Source organism: Notamacropus eugenii, chromosome 3 (genome assembly GCF_028372415.1).
Source record: "Notamacropus eugenii isolate mMacEug1 chromosome 3, mMacEug1.pri_v2, whole genome shotgun sequence".
Lineage (NCBI taxonomy): Eukaryota > Metazoa > Chordata > Mammalia > Diprotodontia > Macropodidae > Notamacropus > Notamacropus eugenii.
The window spans coordinates 90,505,590-90,528,519 of record NC_092874.1 but is presented as its reverse complement, the minus strand read 5'-3'; positions in this window follow the sequence as shown (position 1 = coordinate 90,528,519).

The window sequence follows — 22,930 nt, the reverse complement described above, 5'->3', positions numbered from 1 at the left end:
ACTTTCTCCTATAATGAGCTGCCTCTATGTTTAAATTGGTGTGCTGTATACTTAAACATTCCTTCAAGAAAAACCATATCTTTTAATCTCACAATCCCTAAATTCATTCTCTTGAATTGCCGTGAGCTGGAGTGTAGGGATTTAAAAAATTACAAATTAATTAATTGTGTTGTGTTGAATGAAATGGATTGATTGATAGACCATAAGAAAATGGAAGTAAAAACAATATGGTAGAGTGAGACAAGCATAAATATGACTATGAATTGGAAAGTCAAGGTGGTCTAAGTCAGCTTGGACTTTGGGTCATTTAACATCTCTGCATCTCAGTTTACTTATCTATGAGATGATGGGTTGGTTTGGGGTTGGATGATTCAGTTCTAAAATTCTACAAATCTAAATATATATATTAAATGCCTATGTATTTCCAGTACTTGGCATAGTGCCTGGACCATAATATGTGCTTAATAACTACATGATTGATAAGCAAAACTATGAGCTAGCTTCATTAGAACATTTAGCTTCTGTACATGTAACAGAATATAGTTGAGGGTAAAGTAGTGTAGTACTTTGGTTTTTAACCATCAACAAAGATCATATTCCCAAACCTGGCATGGTCTCCTTATGTACTTTAAGTCTGGAAAGAGGATGGGGAGGAGGGAAAAGAAGAAAAAAAATTTTTAAAGCCTTGAAGGATGCTTTGTATTAGCTCAGGAAATGGAGAAGTTGAACAAAAACTGACAAAAATGTCAGGTGTCACCAAGAGTCATTCATTCCTCCTTTTCAATATCTCTCATTTTCATCTCTACCTTTCTGTTTCTGGGACCACTACTCTCATGTATATTCTCATCACTTCTACCCTGTAATAACTTCCTAACTGATCTCTGACTCTCTCCCCATCAGGTCCAACCAACCCAGTTACAAACTAATGCTTATTAAAATACTGCTTTCATTATGTCATTCCCTGATCAAAAGCCAACACTATCTCCCTAGCACCTACTCCATCAAATCTAAACACCACCGCATAGTATGCAGTGGCCTCTGGAATCTGGCCCCACTCTTCTCATCCAAACTTGTTTCCCTCTGCTCCTCAAGCAAAGCCTGTGTTCCATTCAGCCTTGTGTTCTCCAAATGACTCTTCTCCATCCCCACCTCAAACATACACAACACACTCCTTTGTATCTTTACTCATACTGTTTTCTCCTCCTCCTCTTCTCAGCTCATCTAGCCCCAATTCATCCTTCAAGGTCTAGCTGAAGGCCCACCTCCTTCTTTAAACCTTTTCCAATTTGCTAGGCCCCCAGTGATCTCTTGTTTCTCTGAACTCCTATAACATTTAGTCTGCCCCCTCGTGATCTAGTGCTGATTTCCTCTCTCCCCATGCTGGTTTTGCTACCCAACATGAGTGTAAGTTTCACAATGGTCCAAAGGTTTGACTGGGCTCCCCAAATCAGCATGGCACATTGCTGAGCAGATTTATTCAGTCATTCAGTCATGTCTCCCTCTTTGTGACCCTGTGGACCATAGCATTCCAATATTCTCCATGGGATTTTCCTGGTAAAAATACTGGAGTGGTTTGCCATTTCCTTCTCCAGTGGATTAAGGCAAATAGAGGTTAAGTGACTTGCCCAGGGTCACAGAACTAGTGAGTGTCTCAGACCAGATTTGAACTCAGGTCTTCCTGATTCCAGGCAAAGCACTCTATCCACTAAGCCACTCAACTGACTCTGTTGAGCATATTGTAGTAGACCTTTACCAGAGATATTGATTGTGGCACCATGACATAGTGGAAAGCATATGCTGACTTTGGCGCTGGAGACTCCAAGCTTGAATGGCTCTGCCACTAAATACTTGAATGATCTTGGTTAAGTAAGACATTTCATGTGTCTGTAGTTCAGTTTTCACATCTGCAAAATGGGGATATTTGCTATGCCCACATCATGTGAGAGCCAGCCTCCAAGTCAGGAAGACGACCCAGAATCCTATCTCTGACACATACTGGCTGCATGTCCAGGGACATGTTATGGACAAGTCACCTAATTTCCCAGTGCTCTAAACAACTCTCTTAAGACTGTAAGTTGGAGAAAGGTGGTGATCTGCATTGGTAGAAAGACTTCCCTCAACTGGAAACCTCATATAGCCTGGACCCAGATGTCTCCTGTCACTAGCCTCCTCAGACATCCTTAGCTTTCACCTTCTACCAGTCCTGACATACATTAATCACCAACTTTGATTTTTTTTTATCCTGAAGCTTTTAGTCTCTATCTTTACAGGAATTTCTCTGCTCCACCACTAGCCCCAAAGTTGTCAAAAAAAAAAAAAAGACAAAAGGAATGGGCTTAAGAAATAACCAAAAAGAATTCACAGAGAATAAGTGGAGACCTTGGTTAACAACTCTTCTCGTGTTTGTGCCTATTTGCAAATGAGCAGATATATTTGGCAGATTACTCTCAAATCTATTTCTCCAAGTACAACCTCTTCCCAGAACCCAAGCCTCTTGTTTCCATCACCATCTGCAAATTTTGATTGGCTATCCCACTGGTATCACCAGATCAACACATCTAAAACTGAACTCATTGTCTTCCCTTCTAAGCCTGTACCTACCCCTCCCTTCTCAATTTTGTTAAGTTTATGAGCTTGTGAGGATGGGCAGTATCTCCAGCGTCCATCCCTTCTTCTCCATTGGTCCTACAACCACCGTAGTAAGTCTCCTGTCTCTCTTATCTACCCTGTTGATTTCATTAGTCTCATACTTTGTCTTCCAGCCTTCAATATTTTCTTTCTAATTCATCTTCTTGCTTACAAGGTCAAGGAAAAAATATGACTTGTCATTTTCTTCCCACATCATTGGGACACCTCACTTGAAAAACCTTCCCTTTAACCCCAAACCCTGGCATTTAATTCCCTCCATGCTCTAGCTCCAAGACAGTCCAAGCTACTGCAGTTTGCTCACTTCTCTCTCATACTGTTCTCTTTTTGTGTTTTAGCAAAATTGGACTACTCTCCCTCAATTGCTTTTGACTTGGCTGTTCTTGTTCCCATACTTTTTTTGCTGTCAACCCTTATGCTCCATCCCTATATGATGATAATGCTCCCTTCCTTCAAAGCCCCAATTCCAACTCCTTAAGGAAGATTTCCCTGGCACACATAACCCACACCACTTCTCCCCAATTGATAGTGGCCTCCCACTCCTCAAATTTCCCACAGAAATTTTTCTGGTCCTTTTCTTTGTCCTTATCAAACTCCCCTTTGAACTGAGTTTTTTGTTTCTCCTGCCCCCTACCTCCATTAGATTTTGTGATCCCTGAGGCAAGGGTCTACCAGTTCAATCCATATATATATATCTAGGGCTTAGCACAATATCTTGCTGCATACTTTAGATTCGTTACAAATGTCTGTTGAATTTAACCTGAGATTGGAAGAAAAAAGAGGAAAAGAGCAGAGAAACTTAAATTATTAGAAGCTCCTCTAAGATCTATGAGGACTGAAGATTAAGCACAGCTAACAGCTGAAATAATAATCCCATTTTGCCACTGACATACATGCAGAGGTTCTTCCCTTACCACTACCCACTCAATATTCCCTGGCTCACTTGTCAGAATCTTTCCTTCCGTGAGTCACATCAGAGGAATGACACCGAAATCTTTTCCCTCTTAGAGACCTCTGTAGAGAGGCTGCCTCCTTCTTGCAAAGCAGCTAAATAAAGACTCTCCTTTCACCTTATCCAGTGACTGAGAATGACCACTGAGTTAACTAAGGGACTCCAGGAAAATACACCAAAAGTTTTATCACCCACATGTTATTAGAAAGCAATGGCAGATTTGGGGATTTGGGGAAGCGGGGAATAGATGGAAGGACTAAGAAAAAAAGAGCATTTTATTCTTGCTAACATGCTTCCTCAACAAAAAATCTAGAAAATGTGCCAAATTCTGATTATAAAAGGCAAGAAAAAGTTATAGTGAGCTACTTTTCCATTCCAGAGTGACATAGAGAGACAAAGTAAGAGGTCCCAGGACACTGATAAAGGGGTCTGACTAAGGTAGAGGGGAGTGGTCACAGGTCAAGAACATGAACCCTAGCTATGTACTGAGCAAAGAACAAGTTCCTAAAACAAACAATAGCTGTACAGTTCTGACCCCAGTTTTCCCCTCATCTTCCTGTGCTCAAATCTGGCCTGAGATACTTACTAGCTGTGTGATCCTGAGTCAGTTACTTGATCCTATTTGCCTCAGTTTCCTCATCTGTAAAAGGAGCTAGAGAAGGAAATGGCAAACCACTTTAGTATCTTTACCAAGAAAACCCCAAATGGAGTCACAAAGAGTCAGACGTAACTGAAACAACAATGTTAAACTTACATACACCAAATGGTATAGCATCTAAATCATTAAAGAAAAACTTAAATGACTTACAGGGAAATAGAGAGTATAACTATAATAGTGGGGAACCTCAGTTTACACCCTCTGACATAGATAAATCTAACAAAAAATATAAACAAGAAAAGTTAAGGATGTGAATAGAATGTTAGCAAAATCCTCTGGAGAATACTGAATAGGAATAGATAAGAATTTACCTAATTCTCAGCTGTGCATGGCACCTTAGCAAAAATTGACCATATATTAGGGTTTAAAAACCTCACAAACAAATGCAGAAAAGCAGAAATATTAAGTGTATCTTTTGCAGATGATGTAATGTAATAAAATATGATAAAAATTATATTCAATAAAGAAGCTTTGAAGCAAACATTAAAAAATTGGAAACTAAATAAGCTCATCCTAAATAACAGATGAATCAAAAACCAAGCTATATATGTCATAATTCCATAAAAGATAAGTATAGTTATGAGAAAACATATTAAAATTTGTGGAATTCTGGCTACTCAATAGTTAGGGGAAAATCTATATCTCTAAACACTTTTATCAGTAAAAGAGAAAGTTTAGATCAATAAACTTGTCATGTAACTAAAAAATTTAGAAAACCTCAACTAAACCACAAAATGTAAATCTTAATATTAAAAGAAAGATTTAAAAACTTGAAAGTAAAAGAAAAAACTCTACTGAACGAAGTTTTTTTTAAAAAAAACTGATAAAACAGGCCATTAGCTATTTTTATTTGACGAAAAAAAGAAAACCAAATTACCAGTATCAAAAAGAAAAAGTGAATTCACCCCAAATGAATAAGAGAAAATTATTAAGAGCTATTTTGTCCAACTATATGCCAATAAAGTTGAAAATATAAATGAGATTAATGAACATTTACAAAAATATTAATTGCCTAGATTAACAGAACAGGAAATACAGTATTTAAATAACCCTTTTGTAGAAAAAGAAATTGAACAAGCCATAAATGAGCTCCATAAGAAAAAAAAACCAGGACCAGGTGAATTTGCAAGAAAATTCTATCAAACATTTAAAGAACAAATAATTCCAATACTATATAATCTGTTTTTAAAAATGGGTAAAGAAGAGGTCTTACCAAATTCTTTCTAAAAGACAAATATAATCTTGATGCCTAAACCAGAGAGACTCAAAATGGAAAGAAAACTATGGATCAATTCCCCTAGCAATTACTGATGCAAAACAGTAATGAGACTATAGCATTATATCACAAAGATATATTAATGCTATGATCAGGCCAGATTTATATTGGTAATGAAGGGCTGGTTCAATATCATGAAAACTATAAACATAATTAACCATATTAGTAACAAAAAACAAAAATCATATTATTTCAACAGATGCAGGATGAGCTTTTGACAAAATAAAACACACATTCCTGTTTTAAAAGATACTAGAAAAAGATATTGAAAAAATAAGCATAGTCAAAGAGGAAATAAAATTATAACCTTTTTTTCAGCAAATGATATGGTAGTTTACTAGGAGAACCACAGATACTCAACTAAAAAACTAATGAACACAATTAACAACTTCAGCAAAGTTGCATGATATAAAATGAACCCCAAAAAATCACCAGCATTTCTGTATAGCCAAAAAAAAAAAAAATCCAGCAAGAAGAAATAGAAAAAAAATTCCATTTAAAATAACTGTGGACAGTATAAAATACTTGTGAATCTACATGCCAAGACATTCACAGGAACTACATGAACACAATTACAAAAACATATTTCACACAAATACAGACAGATCTAAATCACTGGAGAAATAGCTCATGGGTAGGCTAAGCCAATACATTAAGGATGACAATACTATCTAAATTTATTTATTCTGTGCTATGCCAATTAAACTACCAAAAGATTACTTTATAGAGCATGAAAAAATATAATACAAATTTCTTCTGGAGAAATAAAAAAGCTCAAGATATCCAAGGAATTAATGGGCATGAGGCAGGGAGGAAAGAAGGGACCCTAACAGTACCACATCTCAAAGTTGTAATTGTCAAAAAATTTGTTATTGGGTAAGAAATGGAGAAGTTGATCAATAGAACAGATTAAGATTCACAATGAATAGAAATAAATGAACATAATAACCTGCTCTTTGATACCCAAAGATCCCAGGTTTGGGGTAAGAGCTCACTACTTAACAAAAACTTTTGGGAAAACTGGAAAAGTCTTGTAGAAACAAGGTATGGACCAAAATCTCGTACCAAGATAAGCTCAAAATGGATACATGATTTAGACATAAAAGGCAACATCATATGCAAATTAGTGGAACATAGAAGAAATTACTTGTCACATCTATAGATAGAGAAAGAATTTATGACCAAGCAAGAGATAGATTCACAGGAGGTAAAATGTACATTTTTTATTACAAAAAATTAAATTTTTGTGCAAATTAAATCAAAGGAGCTAAACATAGAAGAGTAATAGAAAACTGGAAAAAAATCTTTGAAGCAAGATTGTCCTGCAACAATCACAGAAGGGTCACTCTCTTAGTCATTGCTGGCAAAATTCTTGCTAGAGTCCTCCTTAATAGGCTGATCCTTCACCTAGAAGATGGTCATCTACCTGAGAGCCAGTGTGACTTCTGAAAGGGCCAAGAAACAGTTGATATGATGCTTGCTGTCTGACAACTCCAGAAGAAATGCCAGGAGCAGAACAGAGGTCTGTACACAACGTTTGTAGATCTGACCAAGGCCTTTGACACTGTTAGTCCTGAGGGCTTATGGAAAATTATGTCAAAATTTGGTTGCCTAGAGAAGTTCATCAATATTATACATCAATTTCATGATAGCATGTTTGTCTGGGTTCTGGATAATGGACAAAGCTCTTATGCCTTCTCAGTCAGCAATGGAGTGAAACAGGGCTGTGTTCTTGCTCCCATGCTTTTTAGCATGATGTTTTCAGCCATGTTGACAAATGCTTTCAATGAGGATGAACACGGCATCAAGGTCAACTACCATACTGATGGTAAGTTCTTCAATTTGAAAAGGTTACAAGCCAAGATCAAAGTGAAGGGAGTGTTGGTGCATGATTTTCTATTTGCAGATGATTGTGCACTCAATGCAGCCTCTGAAGCTTAGATGCAATAAAGTATGGATCTGCTGCCTGTGCTAATTTTGGCCTAATAATTAACACGAAAAAAATACAGGTGTTCCGTCAGCCACCACCACAGCATCCATATGTGGAACCATTGGTTACAACAAATGGAGAAGTTTTAAATGCTGTGGATAAGTTCACTTACCCTGGTAGTGTACTTTCCAGGGATGTACACATTGACAATGAGGTTGATGCATGCATTGCATCAGAGCTAGCTCAGTGTTTGGGCGGCTCTGAAGAAAGATTTGGGAGAGAAGAGGTATTTGACTACCAAATTGAAGGTCTACATAATTGCTATGCTGACCTCATTGTTATATGCTTGTGAAACATGGACAGTCTACCAGCGCCTTGCCAGGAAACTGATTCACTTCCATTTGAACTGTCTTAGGAAGATTCTGAGGATCACCTGGCAGGATAAGGTACCAGACACTGAAATCTTTGCTCGAGCTGAACTGCCAAGTATTCAAACTATGCTTCAGAGAGCACAACTCTGATGGGCTGGCCACATTGTTCAAATGCAAAATGTACGCTTGCCAAAAAGACTATTTTATGAAGAACCTGTATGGGGCAGGTGATCACATGCCGGCCAGAAGAAATGATACAAGGACACTCTCAAGAACTTTGGATTTGACTGTGCAACATGAGAGATGCTGGCACAGGACTGCTCAGCATGGCATGACCCCATAAGAAAAGGTGCTGTGCTCTTTGAGCAAAGCAGAATTGAGACAGCACAAAGTAAACACAGGATGCACAAATCTGGGATATCCACCCCAAATATTCACATGGACTATCTGTGCCCAACCTGTGGTAGAGCATTCCAAGCTCGTATTAGTCTTATCAGTCACAGTTGGGCACATTGAGATTTAGCTTTACAATGGTGATGTCATTTTGCTCCTCTTTGAAGATGAAGGACAACAACCAACCTGTATGGTTGCATGTGTTGGGGCCCCCAGACAGATGGCAAAATCGAATTGCCGCTGAGGTTGGATGGGTATAAGTTATGACAAGCTTGGGGTGGGGTTGTATCAGTCCAATCTATTAAACACATTTCCTTTAGAAACTTCACCCCTTTTTTTTTGCAGATTCCTATCAGGGAGCTGGCTTGAAGAATTCACCTTTACGAGGCCAGGTGTGAATAACTTCCTATCTCAGCTACCTAAAACTTCTGAGACCAAAAACATTCTTCTATTTATGGTTCTCATAAATGTAATTGGCTGAAAAAGTAGAACTTTAGGGACAATTAGGTGGCCCAGTGGATAGAGCAATGGGGCTTAGAATGAGGAACTTCTCAAGTTCAAATCAGGCCTCAGACACGTATTGGCTATGTGACCCTGGGCAAATCACTTAACCCTATTTGCCCCAGTTTCCTCATTTGAAAAATGAGCTGGAGAAGGAAATGGCAAACCACTCCAGTATCTCCGCCAAGAAAACCCCCCTAAATGGGGTCACATGAGTCACACCGCAAAACAAACAAAAAACCCTGACTTAACCAAAAAAGATCTTCAAAGAGTTCCCCTAGGCCATGGAAACCTCCCCAGCATTGGCCAAATTAGACCAGACCCTCGGGAGGGCCAAGGACTCCTCGGGTTCCTGTTTGAAATTCTCAGGCAGCCAACCCACCTCCCCTCCTAGGAGGAGAGGCTCCCATAGCCCACCTCCTCCCGAGGGCAGGGCCAGGATAAACCTGGAGCTTTCCTAAGCCCAGGGGGACTTTCCCAGCCTCGGCCCCAGATCTGCTTTCCAGTCCTGTCTCTTGTTCCCTAGGGTTAGAAAGCTCGGAGCAGGCTCCAGGGTGGGGCCCCTAAGCCCTGCCTCCATCCCTCTACAGTCAGCAGCTCCTCTGGGTGCCCCTTGGCCGTGGCTGCCCAGGGCTCCATCTCTGGCCCAGCTTCCTTTCAGTCCATCTGCCCTGATCGTCCTCTTGGGAGGCAAAGTCAACAAGCCCCGACCTCGGGGCTCCTGAAGGCTCTACGTAGCCCCCCATGCCCCAGAAAGGACCCTCGGACATGGGGTACAGGGCCAGGCAGCCCTGCATTTCCTCCCACTGCCCTCCTCCACCTCCGTATTGGCGCAGGCCTCTTTCCCCAACTTAAAGACAAGTTACCAAACATTTAACCAAATGTTGACTTCACCAGCAGTGCTCACCCCCTGGGCCCAGGGCTGCCTGGCCGCCCCCTGTCATCCGTCTGGCCATGGAGACTCTCGTGGTCCTCGGCTCTTTCAGCTGAGTCTTCTTGTCCGCCAGTCAGGGGCTAAGCAGCACCCAGGTGTGGGTTTGTACCAAACTGTAGGGGGCCGAAGAGAAGGCTGGGGAGACAGGTGGAGAAGAAAAGTGCCTCAGGAAAGTCAGGCCAGCCAGGTCTGGGGGCACCCTGGGTCTATCACAGATAAATGGCCTTGGCCACCTGAGGTGAAGGGCAGCTAGGTGGCACAGTGGGGGCGGGCCTGAGTTCAAAATCTGGCCTCAGACTCGTACTGGGCAAGTCACTTAACCCTATTTGCCTCAGTTTTCTTATCTGGAAAATGAGCTGGAGAAGGAGATGGCAAACCACTCCAGTATCTCTGCCAAGAAAACCCCAAAAGGGGTCATGAAGAGTCAAACATAACTAAGCAACAACACCTGAGGTGAGGGCCCTCAGGTGGATATGCACAGCTTTGCTCTTCCAAGTTTCCAAGAACTAACAAGTAAATTATGTGTTTATGAAAAGCAAATGCAAACTATTTTATTGATAAGTGGTGTGCACATTTATTATTATATTTATTATATTATCTCATATCATATCAATTTAGAAGAGATTTAGTATAGCATAGTAAAGAGCTTCAGAATCAGAAAGACCTGACTTCAAGGTTCCTCCTCTGTTATATACTGATGGTGTGACCCTGGACAAGTCACTTACCCGTTGTTTCAGGCAACCCTGAAAAGATTGTAAAGTGTAGAGTAGGTATTGATCTGAATTGGTGTTTCCTAATTGATCACATATCCAGGCCAAGAACAAACCAAAAAACCCTCCAATAATTTCAAAATTGCCTTTTATGCAGTATAACAAACACTAGCTCTGTGAATTCAAGTTGGTGAATCTGGGTTTGAATCCCAGCTCATCTGTCTACCACTTTTGTGGCCTTGGACAAATCCCTGTGGATTGGATTGCGTGATCTCTAAAGTTTCTTCCATCCCTGAGTCCTGTTACCTTCATGATTTCACCCTGAAGTACTACAAAAAGTGGGTATTGCACAGAGTTATTTAATAAATGTCTGTTGAATTAAATTGAATTGTTGAATAGTCCTCAGTCACATTAACTCCTTTGTCAGGTACCAGGATTAAAAGACTATCCCCAAAAGTCTTAGTGTAGTTTTGAGTTATTAAACCTTGGTGATTTTAATAAGATAAAATTACATTACCTTGAATAATAGCTAACTCCATGCCCAAACTACCTCAGGTTATATATATCTGTCCTGTTTCAATAGGAGTGGGTAAGTACTTTAAACAGGGCATTGGGAAACATGGGTCCTTATTCTAGTTCTGCCACAACTATCTCCGTTCCTTTGGACAATAATAATATCACACATTTCTAATGCAAAAGCCTGCTGGCAAGTCTGCCTGCCACAAGTCTCTCTCTGCTCCAGACCATCTCCATTCAGCTGCCGAAGTGATTTTCCAAAAGTGCAGGTCTACCTATGTCACTCCCTACTCAGTGAAGTCCAGAGGCTCTAACACCTCCAAAATCAAATGCAAAAGCCTCTGTCTGGCATTCAAAGCCTTTCATAACCCAGCCTCCCCACCTTTCCAGTTTTCTTACACCTTATACCCTGCCACCCCACCCTTACTCTTCCATCCAGTGACACCATCTTTTTTTCTATTCCTCACACTCCATCTCTGAGCATTTTCACTAACTCTCCTCCATTCCTAGAATGTTCTTCCTTGCCTATAATCCATCTCGTGACTACCTTCAAGTTCCAGAAAAATCTCACCTTCTGTAGCAAGCCTTTCCCAAACCTTCTTAACTCTAGTTCCTCCCCTCTCTTTGTTGTGGTTCAATTGTCTCAGCCACGTCTGCCTCTTCATGAACCTATTTGGAGTTTTCTTGGCAAAGACACTGAAGTATTTTGCTGTTTCCTTCTCCAATTCATTTCACAGATGAGGAAACGGAGGCAAATAGGATTAAGTTACTTGCCCAGGGTCACACAGGTAGTGTCAGAGATTAGACTTGAACCCAGGAAGAGGAATCTTCCTGACTCCAGGTCTAGTGTTCTAATCTGTTGTGCCACCTAGCTGCCCCCTTTGTTGATTACTTCCTATTTTATCCTGTGACTTGTCTGTGTATAGTTGCTTGCATATTGTCTCCCCACTAGACTGTGAGCTTCTCAAGGGCAGAAACTGTCTTTTACCTTTCTTTGTATTCTCTGCACTTATCACAGTGTGCCTGACACAGAGTAGGTGCTTAATAAAAGCTTATTGACTGAATAATGTACTTTATGTTTTACAAAGCCTTTATAACAACCCTGATAGACAGCTCATGCAGGTATTATTATTCCAGTTGCACAAATAAGGAAACTGAGGCTCAGGGAGATTATTTAATAGAATTTTACAATCTTTAATTCCCAAATCAGGGCTCTTTCAGCCGCTAAACAAATTGGAGTACACAAACATAATGGCACGTGTGATATATATGGAATTATTACACTGCTTTGTGAAATGACAAATTGGATGACACACCTCACTGCCCCGTTGGTGCTTACCTGCAATATGAAGGAGTCCAAGTAAATGTTTTTCCACTTCTGGCTCTTAACACTAGGGATGGAATAGCCAAAAAACTAAGGCAGGGAAGAGAGGGCGAAGCCTGTGCAGTGTGGGACACAGCTAATAAAGGCTTTGTCCCCTTATACAAACACTAGATATCTAGAAAATTTCCACTTCTGGCCTTCTCCCAGTTTAAAAAACATCTTCTTGAATACTCCTCCCAGAGAGCCTGGCTTCTCTCCACCCCCACAGCCTCACCAGTATGAGGTTTACAGTGGTTCCTGTCAGCTTGCCTGGTGACCTTTTGATTTCTATTAATCCTCTGCTCAAACACCACGGACCTTCTCCTCAGCTTGGGGAAAGGGCAGGCCAGTGGGGAGCTGGAGCCCATGTGGTGCTAGCCTTCTGTTCACAGAGCAAGGGCATGAAATTTTTATACTGTCTCTTCCTGCAGGCACAGCAGGTCCCCCATCACTCCCCTCCTCCCTCAGACCCCCAGCTCTTTGGATGGATAAAGACACCAGATGAAACCCAGGGAGTCACTGGAAGGGCCTGCTTTGTGGGAAGCTTCTGAAATATCAGACTGGAGTTTAGCTTTTTAAACAGAAAGAGAAAAGGGAAGTAGAGAAGGGAGAAAGAGCAAACAATTTTTCTTTTCTTTTCTTTTTTTAAGAAATAGAGAGGTGAGGGGTGCTACCAATGTGTAATGTTACTTGCATTTTCAGGTGAAGTTGCATTATATTGTCAGTTTTACTTCATTGTACTATGTGAGATAATCTGTAAATGTTTGTAATGCAAAAACAAAACATCAATAAAACTTCTAAAAATAGAGAAAATAAATGAAATTTAAAAGTGCACAATTTGGTAGTCCATCTAAGTGGTCCTAATTCATTCTAATTTTGATCACTTCTTTTGAGGAGAAGTTGTTTTGGAAGCATGGCCTGGACCCAGTTCAGTAACTGTCTGGGTGAGTCTACTCAGTTGAGACTATCTTCATTCCATAATCCAGGGTCATTGATCAATGTTGACATGAAGAGAGGGAGACTTTAATTTAACAAGTATTTCTTTTTTTTAAAAAAATGTATGTAGTGATTAGTGTATTGTTTTAAAAGAGGTAGATGCATAGAGAGCTCACTTTTGGGGCCTTGGGCTCAATCTCAAGGAGAGTTTTGTACTTACAGGGAGACAAAGAGAGAAAGAGAGTCAGAGAGAAAGCAGTTGCAAGGGCTGACTCTAAAACAAAAGTTCCTGACCTTTTGTTGGGTCATGGACCTCTTTGACAATCCAGAGAAACTTATGAATCCTTTCTCGGAATCATGTTTTTAAATAATTGAAAAAAAATGCAAAATTTCAGTTAGAGGTCAATGAAAAGAAGGATGTCATTTTTCCCATCCAAATTCACAACCTTCCCCCCCCCAATGTATCCATGGATCCTCTGAGGGTTTGTGGACAGCCCATTAAGAATCCCTGCCCTGAGAGAACACGGCCATGTTGCCAGTAGGTTGTAAGAAGACAATTCTCCAATTTTAGGTACAGGCACGGCTTTCCTGAAGTTTAGAGAGGACTTATTTGGAGGGAAAGGAGAGGCAACATTGAGTAGTAGAGACAGAGTTGTTCTTAGCCTGGGAAGACCTGAGCACAAGTTCTGCCTCTTATTACACATATTGACCCTTTGACCTTGTTAGGTCACTTCACATTTCAGTGTGCCAGGCAACGCTCTAAGAACACATTCCAAAGAAGGAGCTATCGTGCATTAGGAGAGAAGGTTTTGTCATCTAGGAATCTCCAAACCAATAAAATCACAGGTCCGGAATTTAGCAATACCTACGCCCTATCTCTCTCTCTATTTCTGGTAGTACCTCGATGAGAGGTGACAGTGAGTTTTCTAATACATTTACAACTTTATTCTATTATCCTCAAGGTACCAAGCTTAGGATCTTCAGGATTGATTCTGTAACTTGATTAACTCCCTTCAATGGGCATCCTATGTGCTACCTGAGCATTCAACATGCCCGCTTCCAGAGCTGGCTCCAAATGCTAAGTGAGCACCAGAACTCACAGTAACACTAGAATGTGCTTTCTTGGAGCAAAGTCATGAGGTGATACTGGTAATTTACCTCCCTATAGTAACACGTAGCATAACAGAGGTGGTGAGCTCTCTCCCTCTGTCAGTACCTTCCACTTTACCCTCTCCTTTCCCCCTCCCCCTTTCCCCACCTCTCTCTCTCTCTCTCTCTCTCTCTCTCTCTCTCTCTCTCTCTCTCTCTCTCTCTCTCTCCCTCCCTCACTCCCCTCCCTCTCTCCCTGACTTCCTCTCTCCCCCTCCTATTTGTTTTAAGACCTTATGGCAAGGACAGCATTAAGTAACCCCAGCAGCCCAAAGATTAGAACAGGATCAAAGGGAAAATAGGATGAAGAAGCCTCATGAAGCAGATTCGCTTGGAGAAGAGAGATGGAAGCAGGCAAGGTATAATGGAGAAAAGATGAAAACTAGACCTAAGTAGAAGACTTGCATTCAGGACTGACACTGCACATGAGCACTGGGGGAAGCCACCTCCTTTCGAGGCATAGCACAAGGGCTGGTGCTGTGCTGTGGCCCTTTGGAACTAGCTACTGAAAGCAGATTGTTAAATTTTCAGCGTGAACACTTACACCTTAGGAATCAGAAAACTATACAAATTGGGGCTTGCTTTATTGTTTTGTTGATTGTCTAGACTTAAGAAAGTGAGGATGAAAACATTAATAATATACATTAAACTCAAAAGTGTGTTGTCCATTCTTTGCAGGGGATTGGGGACGTGTTAGATATTTGACCAGCACCCCCTTGCTGTACAGCCAAATCCACCTGACCTCCTAATGTACCATAGTGCCCTCTCCTTTTGGTTGAAAGGCCTCTATTAAAATAAAAATATTAGCTAGGTTGGAGAAAAGGAACAGGAGGAAGAAGTCACAACACATGAAGCCATCAAGACCTTAGCATCCATGAGTCAATCAATCAATAAGTATTCATTAAGCACCTATAGTTTCTCTAAGTTATCAGAACACAGGGCCCTCAGGGAACAAGATGAGATGATCTGCAACTCAGAGAGGCTTCAAAGATCATCTAGTTCAATCCCCTCATTTTATAGGTGAGGAAACTCAGGCTGAAAGGGGTTAATTGATTTGGAGGAGGCTAAGGAATACAGTGGACAGAGAGCCAGTAAGGAAGACCTCACCTGGGTCCAAATCTAGCCTCAGACATGTATTAGCTGGGTTTCCCTGGGCAAGTACCTTAACTTCTGCCTGCCTCAGTTTCCCTTAACTATAAAATGAAAATAATAATATTATTATTTACCTTCCACTTACCTCCTAGGATTATTGTAAGGATCAAATAAGATTATATATAGCCCAGTGCTTAGCACATAGTAGGCATTTAATAACTACTTGTTTTCTGCCTTCTTTTCCTAAGGTTGCATAGTTATGAGCAATGTCAAGATTCAAATACAAGTCCTCTGACACCAAAAAACAAAAACAAGCACCTTCTAGAAGGTGCAAGTGTTGATAGGAGAAGAGGGTAGGAAAGGTTATAAACATGGGACATCATCCAGCCAGAACAGGCTTGGGCAAGATGCCATATCTAATGCTGCAGTGCTAATGAAGGGAAAGAGAGGATCAAAAAAAAATGAGAGGAAATATACTTTGACATAATTTTGACCAATGCTGACTTGGTTGTTATTAAGGTATCAATATTGGTACTAATACCTACTGATGTACAATTCACAATATGCTTTTTTTCCAATGAACCCATTGGTAGAATATATAATTACCACTATCTCCATTTTGTAGGTGAAGAAACTATGGCTCAGAGAGATTATGTGACTGTCTCATGGCCATCCAGTTGGTAAATGGTTGACACAGTCCAGTTAAAAGGCTTCTTCTCTCAGAGGAGAAACGACAGAAGCTAAAGTGATTGATAAATATCCATCAATGTAGTTCCTGACTCAAAAGGCATTTTCCCACTCCCTTGTCTTTGGCTTAATCTGAACTATTCATAACTGGAATATTCAAATATGACTGAGGTTTGCTTATTCTAAATTTATATATATATATATGTATATATGTATATATATATATATATATATATATATATATATATATATATATATATATATATATATAAAACAGCTATGGACCATCAGGTTTGGGGTCACCAATCTATGAATATAGTTGAACTTCTAGGATCAGTTAGTTAAGGGTGTGACCTCACTTTCTTAAGTCAGATAAAGATGGGGACACGAAGGTGGGCACAAAGTGAACCCAACTGCATGTCTTCAAGCACCTTGCTTATACATGTCCACATGGTTGATTTAATAAACACTGTAGTTTTTCCTGTGATCTCTGAAATTCCAAACCTAACACTAGGAAAAGTCAAGATCTGAAACTAGATCCTCTGACTCCAACCCAGAATTCTTTCTACTATACGCTGATATACCAGTAGATGATGAAAAAATATATTTCATATATCATCAGCTATTTAAATTCCTTGTTGGAAGCCTACAGAGGCGCCTATTGATTCTGGCAAATTCTGAGCAGCTACATATCATGAATAATTTTCAAATAAAAAAACTACCCTAGATCAGGTTAAGATGTTGAGTGGTCTAGGTACTAATTCTATTGCTCCCAGCTGCTCTAGATCATTTGGAAATATGGATGGGGAAAATACTGCCAGATTCTGAGAAGAGTTATAAGATTTGAACCTCAGGAAAGAAAAAATAGAAGGATCTCTTGACCATTAAAAGATATCCCATTCCACTCACCAATAAAGAAGTCTTTTCCAAACCCTTCAGTCTAAAAGTCACATACTGAAAAGGCTAGGATTCAATTCCTTCCTTTGTGGCACTGAAGTCAAAGGATATCTGCCCTTTCCCCCCATTTTCTTTTCTTTTCAACCAGACTTAATGAGTTGGCACTATAGCCTCCTGTTGGTGGCGTCGGTCCTAGTAATGACACATTCTCTTGGCAAAAGGAAGATGCAGGGTGATGAAGGATTTCACAGAATAATGCCAGAGTATAATGGAGGGGAAGTGTAGGACTTCGGGAGGGGAGAACTCTCATTTTCATGAGAACAAGGGCTGGTTGTCAGGAATCAATAGGCAGTCACAGCTGACTCAGACCAATGTGGTGAAACAAGATGTTTTGCACAGATAATATGAGACAAAGAGGGTACATTTCAGAGTTTGGGGACAGAGGACAGAATAAATAATACATTTGAAGAAGCTTGTTACCTGGCAAGCAGATTAATAAAAATTATCTTTCAGATAGCACTTTCAAGTATATAAAGCACTTTACAAATATGTGATTTGACCTTCACCACAACCCTGGGAAAGAAATACTATTATTATCTCCATTTTATAGAGGAGAAAACCGAAGCTGAGAGGTTAAGTTACTTGTCTAGGATCACATAGCTAGTAACCAGGTATTCCTTTCCTGGTCTCTCCTCATACACCACCCCCTCCCCAGCCTTCCCTTCTCAGAGTTACTTCCATCTACTTTGTGTGTATCTAGTAACCTGGTTGTTTCCATGTCTCCTTCTTTAGAAGGTCGGCTCTTTGAGGGCACATTCCTAAGATTTAGCATTGTGCTTAGCCTGACATATCAAAATCACTTAAATACTTATTGACTTCACTTGACAAGGGATAAAGGGACCCTTTCTGGATTTTTCATTTGGGATCTTCCACATCAATTTATGCACTAAAGTGAAAGAATGCTTTAATACCTATCACTCCCAGGCTCTTGCATTCCGCAGCTTTCCTCACCTTTTATTTCCATGTTCTACATTCACTCCTACTTGTGAACTATTTTGACCTCACTTTTCACTACCTTCTTTCAGATCTCATGACTTTATACTAATGACGCCAAACACATGAATTCAATTCAGGAAATTGCCTGACGCAGATTTGTTTTAAGTTTCTATTTCCAGTAATTCATTATGCCTTATGCCTAGAAGAATGCCTAGCACTAATGTATGCCTTAGAATATGAGAGTCCTATTACAATGCAAAAGCTGTCGGTCAAGAAACATTTATTAACCCTACTATGGGCTAGGCACTGAGCTAAGTAATAAGGATACAAAGAAATTTAAAGGGGAAATGTTCTACATATCCAGAAAAAGAACTGATGGACTCCAAAGACTGATCAAGGCATATTTTTTCACTTACTTTATTCTTTCTTGTGTTTTTTTAAAATCTGTTTCTTCTTTCACAACTATGACTAATATAGAAATATTTTTACATGACAGCCCATGTATAAACTATACCAAACTCCCTATCACTTTCAGAAGAGGGGAGGGGAAGAAGGGAGGGAGAACAATTTGGAACTCAAAATCTTGTGAAAATGAATGCTAAAAATTTTCTTGACATGTAACTGGGGGAAAGTAAATAATAACCAAACAATCATACAAAATAAGCAAATATAAATAAGCAAATAAGCAATAAGCAAAAATAAAATAATAATCAGAAAAAAAGAAAAGTAGAGTTCCTGCTCTTGAGGAATTCAGACTCTAATGGAGGAGACAGCATGCAAATAACCATGTATAAACAAGATATATGCAGTAGAAATAAAAGATAATCAATGGAAGGAAAGCCCTAGAAAAATGAAAAGGATTTGGAAAGTTTTCTTGTAAAAGTAGGATTTTAGCAGGGACTTAAAGGAAGTCAGAAAAGCCAAGAGACAGGAAGGACCAACTATGGACAAAAGTAAAACTACCATTTCTGGGCCAAAGAACACAAACAGCATTTCAACAGCTTCCATTTTGATCACTGGTTCCCACACAGTTTTCAAACTGGCAGGGAATGTGGTGAGGAATTGGTGGTGAGATATATGTTCCTTCACATATCTCCAAATCACCTTGTGTTTGCTTTGTATGAATTTTGTATTGCTTATCTGTGCAGATGATATTTTTCTCCCACAGAATTTAAGTTCCTTGTTATAGTAGGTACTCAATAAATATTTGTGTAGTGGTAGATCAATTGATTTAACACACATAGACTCATGCTGTCATATTCATCTGCTCCTCTTTTTAAGTGAGGGCCAGGAAAATATGGTTCAGTTTTGCTGTTGGATGGGTCAGATTTCCATATGCATAATTCAGCTGAGCTATGCTGTAGGCATATCTATCTTGATTACCATCTTGCCTTGATGATAAAGACAATGGATTGGCAAGAAGATATTTCCAACCACAGATATCTTCCAAAAACAACCTGGGATGCAGAGTGATAGCAGGAAAAAGTGATAGCAGAGTACATGAGATTTCATTTAGATGAACAGAAATAATGTTAGTGAGCAGAGCCAATGAACTAAAGAAACCCAGTCACCAAAGGAGGCAGGAGATGGAATGGATGTGGTGCAAAGTTGGAAGAACACAAAATGCTGGGCCATTGAGAATGGCTAGGTTAAGCTGTTCATCGGACTAAGCATTCAGTGTCTTTGTGTGAAAGTGGGTACATAGTTGAATACATAGATGAACTCATCTGTAAAATCTAAATTTTTTCCTAACCCAGCCTTGATAATATGCCAAAGTCTTTGAGGAAATTAAGTAGCAAGTCTCATGCAAACCAGAATGCAGATCTAAGTAAAATTTAATATACTGCACTCCACCCCTATGTATCTCATTTTATCACATTATCTCTGTCTGTGGGGGAAGGCAGTACACTATAAATAATAGAGTGCTAAATATAAAAAAACAACTGGAGTCCATTGGAGACCCAGGGAAATATAAAGCTACTTGAAGGCAAGGCTACTTGTACTAATTTTTGTATCCCTGAGCTTTGAATATATGGGGTGCTTAATAAGTAACTGGTGTGGGGGTGGAGCCAAGATGGCAGAGTAGAAAGACACACAAAGGCAGGCTCTCCTGACACAGCCCATAAAATACCTGTAGAGAGGGACTCTCAACAAATTTTGGAGCCACAGAAGTGGTGAACAACAGAGTGGAGGAGATTTCCAGGCCAGGGTGACCTGGACCCGGCCCAGCCTTGGCCGCCAGTCATTAACAGCCTGTGGAGGTAGAGAGGTAACTGCTAAGATTCTGGGCACAAAAATCCCTTCCTACTCCCAGACCAGTGTACATGCTTCCTTGTGCCACCATGGAGGAACTGAGATTTTACAGATTCCCCAGAATATACCCTACTCTTGACAAAGGATCCAAAAGTCAAGTAACTGGTTGGGAAAATGCCCAAAAAAGGGGAAAAAAATAAGACCATAGAAGGTTACTTTCTTGGTGAACAGATACCTCCTCCCATCCTTTCGGATAAGGAAGAACAATGCTTACCATCAGGGAAAGACATAAAAGTCAAGGCTTCTGTATCCCAAACATCCAAAATAAATAACCAATGGTCTCAGACCATAGAAGAGCTCAAAAAGGATTTTGAAAATCAAGTAAGAGAGGTGGAGGAAAAACTGGGAACAGATATGACAGAGATGCAAGAAAAGCATGAAAAGCAGGTCAACACCTTGCTAAAGGAGACCCAAAAACATGCTGAAGAAAATAACACCTTGAAAAATAGGCTAACTCAATTGGCAGAAGAGGTTCAAAAAGCCAATGAGGAGAAGAATGCTTTCAAAAGCCGAATCAGCCAAATGGAAAAGGAGGTTCAAAAGCTCACTGAAGAAAATAGTTCTTTCAAAATTAGAATGGAACAGATGGAGGCTAATGACTTTATGAGAAACCAAGAAATCACAAAACAAAACCAAAAGAATGAAAAAATGGAACATAATGTGAAATATCTCATTGGAAAAACAACTGACCTGGAAAACAGATCCAGGAGAGACAATTTAAAAATTATGGGACTATCTGAAAGCCATGATCAAAAAAAGAGGCTAGACATTATCTTTCATGAAATTATCAAGGAAAACTGCCCTGATATTCTAGAACCAGAGGGCAAAATAAGTATTCAAGGAATCCACTGATCACCTCCTGAAAGAGATCCACAAAGAGAAACTCCTAGAAACATTGTGGTCAAATTCCAGTTACTAGGTCAAGGAGAAAATAATTGCAAGCAGCTAGAAAGAAACAATTCAAGTATTGTGGAAATACAATCAGGATAACACAAGGTCTAGCATCTTCTACATTAAGGGATTGAAGGGCTTGGAATATGATATTCCAGAAGTCAAAGGAACTAGAACTAAAACCAAGAATCACCTATCCAGCAAAACTGAGTATAATACTTCAGGGGAAAAATGGTCTTTCAATGAAATAGAGTACTTTCAAGGATTCTTGATGAAAAGACCAGAGCTGAAAAGAAAACTTGACCTTCAAACGCTAGAATCAAGAGAAGCATGAAAAGGTAAACAGCAAAGAGAAATCATAAGGGACTTACTAAAGTTGAACTATTTACATTCCTACATGGAAAGACAATATTTGTAACTCTTGAAACTTTTTTCAGTATCTGGGTAGTTGGTTGGATTACAAACACACACACACACACACACACACACACACACACAGCACAGGGTGACTTGAATAGGATGGGATCATATCTTAAAAAATGAAATTAAGTGGTGAGAAAGAAATATATTGGGAGGAGAAAGGGAGAAATGGAATGGGGCAAATTATCTCTCATAAAAGAGGCAAGTAAAAGACTTTTCAGTGGAGGGAAAAAGAGGGAAGGTGAGAGAAAAAACATGAAGCTTACTCTCATCACATTTGACTAAAGGAAGGAATAAAATGCACACTCATTTTGGCATGAAAACCTATCTTACAATACAGGAAAGTGGGGGAGAAGGGGATAAGCAGGTTGGGGGGGGATGGTGGAAGGGAGGGCAGTGGGAGGAGGAAGCAATTTGAAGTCAACACTCTTGGGGAGGGACAGGATCAAAAGAGAGAATAGAAGCAATAGGGGGCAGGATAGATGGAGCGAAATATAGTTAGTCTTGCACAACACGACTATTATGGAAGTCATTTGCAAAAGTACACAGATATGACCTATATTGAATTGCTTGCCTTCCCAATGGGGATGGGTGGGGAGGGAGGGAGGAAGAGGGAGGGAGGAACTCAAAGTTTTAGGAACAACTGTTGAGTATTGTTCTTGCAATTAGGAAATAAGAAATACATGTAATGGAGTATAGAAAGTTATCTTGCCCTATGAGACAAAAGAGAAGATGGGGATAAGGGAAGGGAGGGATGTTAGAAGGAAGGGCAGATTGGTGATAGGGGCAATTAGAATGCTTGGAGTTTGGGGGTAGGGGGACGGAAATGGGGAGAAAATTTGGAACCCAAAATTTTGTGAAAATGAATGTTGAAAACTTAAATAAATAAATTTAAATAAAAAAATAAGTAACTGGTGTTTTATGAATGGATAAATGAAGCAATTGAGTCATTGATCTGAGATGGTCTTTAGGGTATACATAGAATTTCATTAGGTGGGTGGAGGAATTTTATAAGCAAAGAACATGGAAGAGGCAGGAAAGAGCGAACATTTTAGCATACAGTGAGCCTGCATACAGCTGGTATGTACCAGCCATAGACTATCCATTTAATTGTATGCAATTCCAAGTTATTCTGAGGCAACAAAGTGGTATAGTAGATAGAGTGCTGCCTCAGGTGCTTACTAGCTGTGTCCCTGAACAAGTTCCTTAACCTCTACCAGCTTCAGTTTCCTCATCTGTAAAATCGATGGGGACAGGATAATAATAGCATATGTGTCAAAGAGATATTTTGAAAATCAA